The sequence below is a fragment of the Drosophila pseudoobscura genome, chromosome X (assembly GCF_009870125.1).
Source record: "Drosophila pseudoobscura strain MV-25-SWS-2005 chromosome X, UCI_Dpse_MV25, whole genome shotgun sequence".
Taxonomy (NCBI): Eukaryota; Metazoa; Arthropoda; class Insecta; order Diptera; family Drosophilidae; genus Drosophila; species Drosophila pseudoobscura.
In genome coordinates, this window is record NC_046683.1 from 64,797,978 (window position 1) to 64,808,572 (window position 10,595).

The following is a 10,595-nucleotide window of genomic DNA, read 5'->3' on the forward strand; positions in this document are numbered from 1 at the left end:
TGGCAAGATGTTGTTGCTGTTGCTGTTGTCTCTTCTCCATTGTTTGTGCCTTGAGCCCATTGGAAAGTCAAACAGAGCGGAGGGGCAATGCTGATAAAAATCATATTTATTTAAGGCACAACAGACTTTAGCTTTTGTTTAAACTTCGATAAGAGCGAAAGAGACCTAAAAAGAGGAGTTTTTCAAAGAGTTTAGATGGGTTTTCATTAGGGTATATATAAAGAGATCCTCGCTCCTCGTAGGAGTACCCATAACATACTATCTAGATACTTTTCACTGCCTGAACCCTGCTCTAAACTAGCTCTCATTCATCCTCTAGGTTCTGGCCCAATTGATGATCTCCACCCGCCCACCAGTTTAGAGGTCAAACGATTGGGCACGAGCCCACGATTTGTCTGGCCGTTAAGACCCAAGTATAAAATCTAGATCCTTAGGAACACATAAAACACACACAGTCCCCAATCCCCAATCTCCGAATGGCTGGCTGGATGGATGGATGGATGGATGGAGACAAACAGTCGAAACATAATAAAATGTCAACGGGAACAGCCGCAAAACAGTTTTGACAGTCAAAATAGACACGCGCCTGCAACGATCGATCCAGGGTCCCCTTCTTGCCTCCTCCGGCTGCACCACCACCACCGTGGATGTGCCACTGCTGCCGCTGCTGCTGCTTTTGGCGATGACAAATGAGAGTTTTTAAGCCCGAAATCGGGAGGGGGGGCGGCAGGAGGGCGGAGAGTGGCATACCAATCGAAAATTAAGTTGAAGATGCATGTTTTTCTATTTTGGACGTTGAAAGTTTTTCCTTTGCAACATTTGCGGCCATAAATCATCGAACCGATGAGGCAGGAAATCGGGGAAAATGAAACGAAAATGCGTCTGGCCAAAACAAAAAAAAAAACAGAAGGAAAATCAATTAAGTTTTCGGCACACACACACACACGTACACACACACACATGCAATTGAGTTGTCAATCAGATGCTGATTTTTGTCGCCATTTGCTGTCAATCAGCAGCGGCAGCGGCAGCAACAATTCCAGGCAGTCATCAATTATTTGTGGATACCCTGCCAGAGGGTATCCCCATCTGAGAGAGGTGTTTGCCAGGCAAAGAAAGAGCTGATTCGAAGGCATCCAATCCCTCGTACTTCCCATCTTTTGTCGGTTTCCTTTCAGAGTATCTCGAGCTTCGGTTAGCCCCTGGAAAAGCCAGCCTTTTGAATGCTTGTTTCTACGATTGAATTTTCTTGATTTGGTTTCTGCTATTTGCTGCACGTGCGTCTCAGTTGTGGCTGCTCTGCTGCTCTGCTGCTGCCGCATTGCATGTTGCCGGCTCATTAGTTTGGCTTTTATTTTTGGAAAAGCCAACGCGACGCATTCGCCGGCCTGTCTGCCTATGTCTGCCTCTGTCTGTCCCTCTGTGTCTATATCTCCGGCTGTTGTTGGACTCGAATTCGCTTTCGGAGTTGCAGTTGTAGTTGTAGTTGGAGTCAAAGTCAGAGTCGGAGTCGCAGTCGCAGTCGGAGTCGTCGCTGCAGTTGTCGATCGTTAGTTGCAAGATCCGTTGCCGTCATCCCCATCGCCCGCTGGTTGTCTGCTCGGCGGCAGCACGTCACTGTGCCACAAGGGGCATTGGTTTTACGTTGAATTTGAGGAGGTACCCAGAGCCTGGCAAAACCCTACCTTGAGGGTAATGGAGAAATATCTCAGGAGTCGCAAAGGATACAATGTATCCTTTGAGCAATTATTCAATTAATATCAATCCTTTTCTAGGGATTCTGTGGGATCCACTCTCTACCGAAATCATTTCCTATATGAACTCATACCGTATCGTTTTGGACCACCATCCTTTGAAAACGAATCCTCATACGAATCCCACACCGCCCCGAACCATGGAAAATCCATAATTTCTGTGCAAGTACCCATTAAAAACGCATCGTATCGTATCGCGGAACCACTGTGCAAAGATTGGACCAAAAAATGATTATTAATAGACCTTTGTCTGGCGCTTGTTGTTGCAAGCAGTCGGTGCTGCCGCTGCCGCTGCCGCTGCCGTTGCAGGCTGTTGGCAAATGCCAAACACTGCAATTGTTGCTGTCATTGTTCTGTTACACTTGCAATCGCTTCATTTATTATCGTCGCGACTTGCCTCAGCCTTTCTGTCTGTCAGTCAGTCAGTCAGTCTGTCTGTCAGTCGGCAAGTGAATGCGTCAGTTAGTGAGTTTATCAGACTCCCTGGCTGTACGTCCGTCCGTCCGTCCGTCCGGCAGTCCCTCACTTGTCGCGGTCGTTGGCTCAGCCTCAGCCTCCAATTGCGATGCAGACGCCAGGCGACACGACACGACACCTAAATTTAATGCGACAACCGCCAGCCAGCTGCATTCAATTATTTAGTCGAGAATCATCATCCAACAACAGACCCCATCATCATCTCGATCATCATCGTGGGGACTCGCGATCATCTTGGCCTGGTGTTCGTCTCGCCGTCGAAACAGACAATAAAATATCATTAAAAATCAACGGCGTTGTAACACGCCTTGCAAATATTTTAATTGTTTTTCTTTTCCCCAAAGAGTCTGAGGCGTCTGCGGAGAGACCTTCTCTTCTTCAAATTTACATTTTTATGACTATGACCGAATAATTGCGCAAAAATGTTTAGCAAGGTGTTAAGGATGCATCTTCTAGGCATGTTATGTGTGAAATTTTTAGACGAATTGCTGTGAGGAGATAGGAGAGAGGTAGGAGTCTCTAATTTCATTCAAAATTGATGACCCTTGCCATAAGAAGGTTGTGTAATTATGAATTTCCTGGTTAAATATGATCAGTGGTAGTCCTACCTTGATAGCCTTTCCAGTCTTTTCTGGTATTTATTCAGTTTCTGGTGGAGAAGAGGGAAGAATGATGACCCTTGCTATAGGGACGCTGCGTAACTATGGATTTTCTGGTTAAATATGGTCAGTGGTAGTCCCACCTTGATAGCCTTTGGTATTCCAGTATTTTTTGGTATTTATTCCGGTTCTTGTGGAGAAGAGGGAAGAATGGTGACCCTTGCCATACGATCGTTGTATAGATACCTTATAGATACCTTAAGCTTTTGATTACCTTGATAGCCTTTGGTATTCCAGTATTTTTTGGTATTTATTCCGGTTCTTGTGGAGAAGAGGGAAGAATGATTACCCTTGCCATAAAAACGTGGTGTAACTATGGATTTCCTGGTTAAATATGATCAGTGGTAGTCCTAGCCTGATAGCCTATCCAGTATTTTCTGGTATTTATTTCGTTTCTTGTAGAGAAGAGGGAAGAATGACTACCCTTGCTATAAAAACGTGGTGTAACTATGGATTTCCTGGTTAAATATGATTACTGGTAGCCCTACCTTGATGGCCTTTGGTATTCCAGTACTTTCTAGTATTTATTCCGTTTCTTGTAGCAAAGAATGAAGAATAAACTATGATTCAATCTATATTAAACTGAAAATAAGATGCCAAAAGAAATCTTTATCACCTCGGAATGAATGAAAACCCTCTAGTATACCTTATATAATCCACTTTCGCCCTCAAACCATTGAGAATGTGGACCTCTTCTTGGTGGATTTCCCTCCCGCCCTTTGCTACCATTCCATGCCGGCGTTGCCATACTTTGTAGCACTTTTGCAATGAAATAATTAGCAATGATGTTTTCTAAGGCCTTCTGGCTTGTGGCCAGAACATCGAAGCACATTTCTCACTCGAGAATTTCGTTGGTTAAGTAATACCCGATACGAGGCGAAGGCGAAGACGAGGGCGAGCGATGGGTTGGGCCATTAATCCTTCAATGCAACGAGGCAGATCTGTTTTATCTGAGATGCAAATTCTTCGAAGGGATGTGGCACCTGTTTAGGGAAGGCAATCAATCAACTCCGAGAAGCCGTGGAAAATGGTTAGCTAATCCATCAGCTGGACTCTCATTTGCATTACACAGATACAGAGAGTGGTTCCATGCGAGTCTTTGAATGAATGAATGAGTGTGCGGTTGAGGGACCAGTCAAAATGAAACCTTATGTTCGTTACAAATTTCCAGCCATACGGAGTAATTTGTGAGTGACGAAGAGACGCAGGACGAGGTGGATGTGGAGGAGGACGCTTTCTGGATGGACTTTCTCTGCTAATAGTAGAACATATGGATACCGTGTCGAATGATGATGACGCTGTTCAAAACGCAGACGAAGAGAAATGCGCTGCCGTGCTCGTGGAAGTGCATTTTGTGGCATGTGTCGTTTAATTATGCTAAAAGCCAACAGCAACAACAATAACAAGTCACAAACAAAGTGCCTGCAACGTAAGCAGCACTCCCCCTGGCCGCCTGGGTGCCGTGGGGGTGGGGTTCTGAGCCATTGATATGCCCGTTGATCCTGAAGAGGGTGCGAAGTGAAGGGCCAACCCTTGAGCACAGAACTAGAGCAGGCCAGGCTGCAGTCCCTTTGGGAAATATTCCCCATAAACAACAGGGGAAGACCAACAACTGTTCTGATGATGAGATTGGGCTTTGGATTGTGTGGAGTACGGGGCGCCGTACCCGTTCGGGCGTTTATCAGCCCATTCCCCCCACCCCTGCCCAGTCGACACCAGTCGCCAGTCAGCAGTCGCCAGTCGCCAGTAAGCAGTGGCTGATGGGTATATTTTTCTATCGTTTATCTAATATCCCGCATAAATACCAACAATGAGGCTGCGCGATGACAGCACAAAAGAAGCGATTGGCCACGAAGATCCCAAGCCAGACAGCGGCCACTGCGGAGTGACCACTGGACGGGACGATCCCATCCGATCCGACACTCATGTGTGCCGTGCCGCACAGTGCAGTGCCGCGCGAGATCTCTATCAGCGCGTCATGTCTCAAGTCTTCATTAGCGATGGAGCCGCATCAGGCGAATGGAGCAGGCCATGGAGCCATGGACCCCGCTGAAACACCCAAAACGTAGCGCTCGCAGTGGCAACATGTTGGGCATCGGGCGGCATGCAACCGAGTGGCGAAAATATGTTGTGGAGCAACCAGCCAGACCTCTCCTCCGGTCTCTAGCCATCTCTATCTTTTCGGTGCCCAAGTATCTCTTTCTCTCTGTCTCTCCACCTCTTTGGGTGACTCTAAACCATAGTGACACTAGAGCGCTTCGGGGCACAGTGGGGCAAACATGTCCCAAAGGGGTGTTTGAAATATTTCGGTCGATATTTAGTGTAAGCAAGGGTTAAGGCTTTCGTCTCTAAAGCACTTCTTTTTGTAAAGATATTTTACTATAAATAGATCTTGGAATGTTCTGCGCCTTTTATTCTATTCAAAGAATTTTCGGGATTCCTCGGGAATATCCCTCCATTCCAGGGGTTCCAGCTGTTCCAGGGGTTCCAGGTGTTCCAGGTGTTCCAGGGGTTCCAGGTGTTCCAGGGGTTCCAGGGGTTCCAGCTGTTCCAGGGGTTCCAGGTGTTCCAGGGGTTCCAGGTGTTCCAGATGTTCCAGGTGTTCCAGGGGTTCCAGGGGTTCAACTGGGATCCCCTCATGTTCATCTGTCATTTCCAAATATTTCATTACTCCCGTTACTCGGAAATTCCCTATTGGCTTGGCTTTCACTATCTGGAGACCTTGCCCCACGGTGCATTAACTAACACCTCATCACTGCCTGGCGCTGACTGAATGACTACCTGTATTATGTGCGAGTATGTGCTCTCGAAACATTTGCTGCCGCCGTGTCCATGGCAGCCAGATGTGGCACAGCCGCAGCCACAGCGCCGCACGCGAAAAGCCATTTCCCGCAGTGGCTGGAGACAGGAGGCAGAAGCAGGGTCTGCCTTCATGTTTTTTCACGCTGTTGTTGCATATTTCACACACACACACAAACACACAGCTTGGGGCAACACCTCGCTGCCATGTCTGGGTCTCAATCCCAAGAGGTTTTTGCCTGCAAAATTAGTGCAAAATAAGCGACGTCCAGAGGTGGAGATCCTAAGTATTCAGGCAGTGTCTGTGGTCTCTTGTCCGTGGCCTGTGTTTGTGTTTCTTAGCATAAATTTGTGTGCATGATCGGCAGCAATAATTTTATTTGTTTACGATTATGTTCGCTGGCCAACAGGCTCTTGTACTGCCGGGGACCCGAGGCGCCTCCATCTGCAAACGCGTCACTCATACGCCCCGACGACAGCAGCAGCAGCAGCGGCAGTCGTTGCAACAGCAGCCGTAGACATTGTGGCCCCTTCTCTGTCTCTCTCTCTCTCTGTCTCTCTTTCTCAGATCCGTTCCGTGCCATTCCGATCCGCTACGCTCCACTATCCGCTCCAATCCGATCCGCCAGCTGTGGCTCTTGTTGTCGCTCTTGTTGGCAGGCGCCTGCGCCTTTGCTGTCCGTTCGATTCACGTGAAAATGGATATAAATTGTCTTCAGATCTCGGGTCTTATGTACAATGTTTGCCCATAAGTATTTGTATTTCTTTTTTGGGGGGGAGTGGGAGAGGGGGGAGGCGGGGTCTGCGCACGGTAGGGATTTATTGTTTATTGAAATTGCCACAAAACGGTGCAAAATAATGAGAAAATCGCTGCATTCGGACATTTTTATGTTTTCATTTTCCAAAGTTGTTTCTGGCTGCCGCCTGCCGCCTGCTGCCGCCTGCTGCCTGCCACATGGCCAGCAATTTGAGTCATGTAACCGTAGACGCCATTAAATCTCTGCCAAACAAATTTCCCTAAAAGCCAGGCCCAGCCAGAAGGAGTGTCGTGTCCTTCCCTTCCCTTCCCCTCTCCTACTCTTACGAGTGCGATAATATCCCATCTCGATATCTCTTAGACACGTGCCCATCTTTTGTTGTCATCCTCTTGTCCTCCCCCCCAACCCATTGCTTGTTAAATTTTATGTTTCGGAGAGCAAAAATCACGTCTAATCAAGATTTATAGTCCGTAACGCATTTATGTCTGACTTTCGACGCCGGCACCGCCTCCCCCACCCACAGACAGAAAGGAAACGGAAGTGCCAGAGCAACCCCCAAAGAGAGAGAGAGAGAGAGAGAGAGACTGTTACATTTGCGCTTTTGTTGGTCAAATGTTGATGCCACAAGCTGCAGCCACAAGGGGCGGTCTGATGACACACACCGAAACCCAAGAGCAAACCCCACATGTGCCATTAGCGACGGCTGCCTTGATTAAGTTATAAAATCTGATTCCTTCCCGGCATCTCCATCTCCGTTTGCACTCAACTCGAATGGGCCACGCATTTGGCAGGATTTTCCAAAAGGGGATTCCAGTTTTGATTCTGTTTTACAAAATATTGGCAAGTACTACCGAATCGGAAGAACGAAAGCCATTCCTATACTCCAAATGCAACCGCAGAATATTTGAAAATATTTCCAAAACCGCCATTTGGTGTCTCTTTGCACTCTTATACCTTTTACCAGGCCTTTGGATTGTACAATTGGATTGTAAAGAGTAGTACCTGGAATACCTGGAAATATATAGAGCCACAGTTGAAGTTTTTCCCCATTACTTCCCACAAAAAGAACCCCCCATCTCTTGCCATACTAATAAGTCCTGAATCCCTCCATAATACCCAAGTCTTTGATATCTAAACCATCCATGGCGGCTTGTTCCTGGCTTAGTTTTTACGTTGTTGGAATACTCTTTTTGGTACACATTATAGCTCACAATCATTGGTTGATTTCACATGATTTGGGTTCCGAAAGTCAATCAAAATGTTCAACTGGTGGCTCAAGCTCTTCTGGAGCAGGAAAAACTGCCACCTTGGAAGAGGTAGTGAAGCAGATGAGGCTGCTCCTTGAGGTGAGTGCCACAATGAGGGATCTACTTGGATATTCTGCAGCTCAAATCTGAAGACCGACACGACGTTTGGGCTTTGTCCAGGTGGATAATGGTGGCCACACCGGTCTCGAAGGCCGATTAGGGACCCGCGGAGAGGCTGGAAAAGCCTTATTCCTTAAGGTCTGTTCCTTCCTCTGTCTTGTGCTCTGTGCCCTGTCCTTTAACCCACGTACTCCCAAGTAGATGTGTATTATAGTGGGTATTATAAGAGCTGAAGAACCCTAAAGAATTAAACCCTATAGAGATTTCTCAACACTTTCCTCGCTTTATTATCTGTGGTCTTCAAATATATACATATGTACATAATTCTCTGAATCCATCTTCAAGATTCTTGTGAAATTATTTGTGAAATATTTGCCGCGAATCATTTGCCACACGAATGACAACGATCTGTTAATCCATTTACCCGTAATATCCGCCTGGCATGGATAATAGAGCCATCTGTTGGTCCATACATACGAACATTTTTTGGGTGAAAAGATTGAGAAATTCATTCATTTGCATAGTGCAATTAGTGGACCCACTCGGATGCAGCTGCCGCCTGCCCATCGACCAACTGTCGCGCCCACTTAGAAGGCAACTCAGGGGCGCGGGCGCGGGGAGTGGGCAAAGGGGAAAGCAGAAATGGGAGACCACGTTGAGCCGATGCGTTGCCTGGCAATCCGCACAGATTTCCTCCCATTCAAATGGCAAATATTTGCAGAGAGAGAGAGAGGGGTTGGGGGTTGGGGGGGAGGAGAGAGACAAATGCCAGTCACCGAAATGCGGAAATTGTAAAACAAATGTGCGAAAAAGTATTCTCAATGTGAGTTCTTTTCTGGCTGGGCTTTCAGAACATTTGCCAATAATTCGCACGCAAGTCTGTGCACATTTTTTGGTGGCATTGTTGCACGGGGTTGTGGCATCGAATCGTATCGAATCGAAGCGAGGAGGTGCCATCGATTCTCGGATTCAACCCTCCTCTGGCCTGGCCTGGCCTGGCCTGGCCCGATGACACGGAATCTTAGCAATTAACTTAATTAAAATGGAATAACAAGTCCTCAGCAATCGCAATCGGTGGTCCTAATCCTCTCTGCCAGACCCACACCCAGTCCCCCTCCCTCTCTCTCTCTCTTTCTGTCTTGTGTGTTTGCCTTTGTGCTCGAACAAATGTCGACTTTTTTGATGAAGGACATGCCCGAATACGAGTATCCCCCCCCGTTCTCTTCTGTTTGCCCAAGATTGTTTGCTCCAGTTGGTATTCGTATTCGTATTCGTAATGTTAATATGTAATTTTAATTTGTACCCTGTACTAAAACGAAATTGTCCTTGTGTTTGCTTTACTTGATTTGATGTTTCCCAGTAATTAGTCGAGGGAATACGAGCAATTGGTACACAAACAGCTGGCAGAGGGTTGAGTGGGTTGAGTGGGTTTTAGGGTTCTATGTTTGTCCAGAAATTACGAGGATAAACACAGAAACAAATGTCATATTTCAGAGACTGGGGCAAAGGGAATTTCGGGAATAGATTATGGTTCTTTCCAGCATAATCTTGTATCTTTTGATCCATGGTAGGGCACCTCTATGCCACCTTTAAGCCCTTTAGACCCACATACCTTTTAGTCAACTCTAAAGCGTTCTGCACTGCTCTGCCCTGAAATGAAATAAATTCCTTGACAGTGCGCCCCCCTTTTTATTTGGCAGCTGCAAAAGTCAAAATGCGTGGCATGTTCCAGGCTCCGATTTCAATGCCCTGCAAATGGCTTTAAGGCTGGCGTATCAGCCACAGGCTACAGCCATCGTATCCCCCATCCGAACAAACCAAAACTTTAATGGCAGTGAACCGAGTATTAGAATCAACAAACCGAAACGAAAGTGCCTTTCCTGCTTTCCGTGCGCCATGGCAGCCGGGCCGTACTTTCGTCCTGGCTAAAAGCTTTCGACGCACAATTTATTGTACTCCCCCAACGCCCACGCCCAACGCCCACGCCCAGGGCCCCCAGCGAGAGAGACGGAGAGAAAGAATTCTAATAAATGTCAGACTATGACGACCGAAGCTCCCCCCAGAGCGAAATTCCTTTTCATGAACTCGAAATTGTGCACGTGCAAAGCGCCCAAAGGACGAAGGATGGGATGGGATGGATGGATGGATGGATGGATGGGATACGCAGGAACAACCCCCAACGAAAATGTTGGGGTGTGTCGGAGTTAACGAGTTCAAATGTATTCATGAGCGCTGGCCTTACCAGCTGCCCCTGCCCCTGCCCCTGCCCCCGCCCCAGCCACTGCCCCTGCCACGGGGGTTGGCTTCCTGTCAGCTGTGCGGCCTGCCCTCTGAGGGTGGCCCTGACTTATTGCATTCCCCGCCAGCATTGTGGTCGTCTGCGACGAGCCGGCCCCCAGCTCCCTGACGAATCCCGCTTGATGTTTTGCAATTTGCAGGTGTTTCCATTTTACATTTGCCCAGCTGTAGACATTTTCCAGTGCCCCCCCTCCCCCCCAAGCACCGAGCACCAAAGGAAATTGTGAAAAGTCTTGTCTCTGTCTGTGTCTGCGGGATGTTTGTGTGAAAAGTGCGTAAGCTGAAAATAAAAAAAAGAAACAAACACTTGCCATCGAATGGGGTGATAACAGGCACGCCAATGGACAGACGGACGGATGGATGGAATGTCTGATATTGACCAGAAGTGGCCCACCGATCAACTGGGGGGCGAAGAACCATCTGCAGACGATCAGCAGACACAAAACAATCTCCAGCCGACAGCCACTTGATCGAAGTATATAA

The 10,595-nt window shown here is 47.5% G+C and overlaps 1 pseudogene; it reads left to right on the plus strand.

Moving 5' to 3' along the window:
* Positions 1-9,320: 9,320 nt before the first annotated feature.
* On the plus strand, positions 9,321-10,339 carry LOC26533196 (uncharacterized; annotated as a pseudogene).
* The last annotated feature ends 256 nt before the right edge of the window (positions 10,340-10,595 follow it).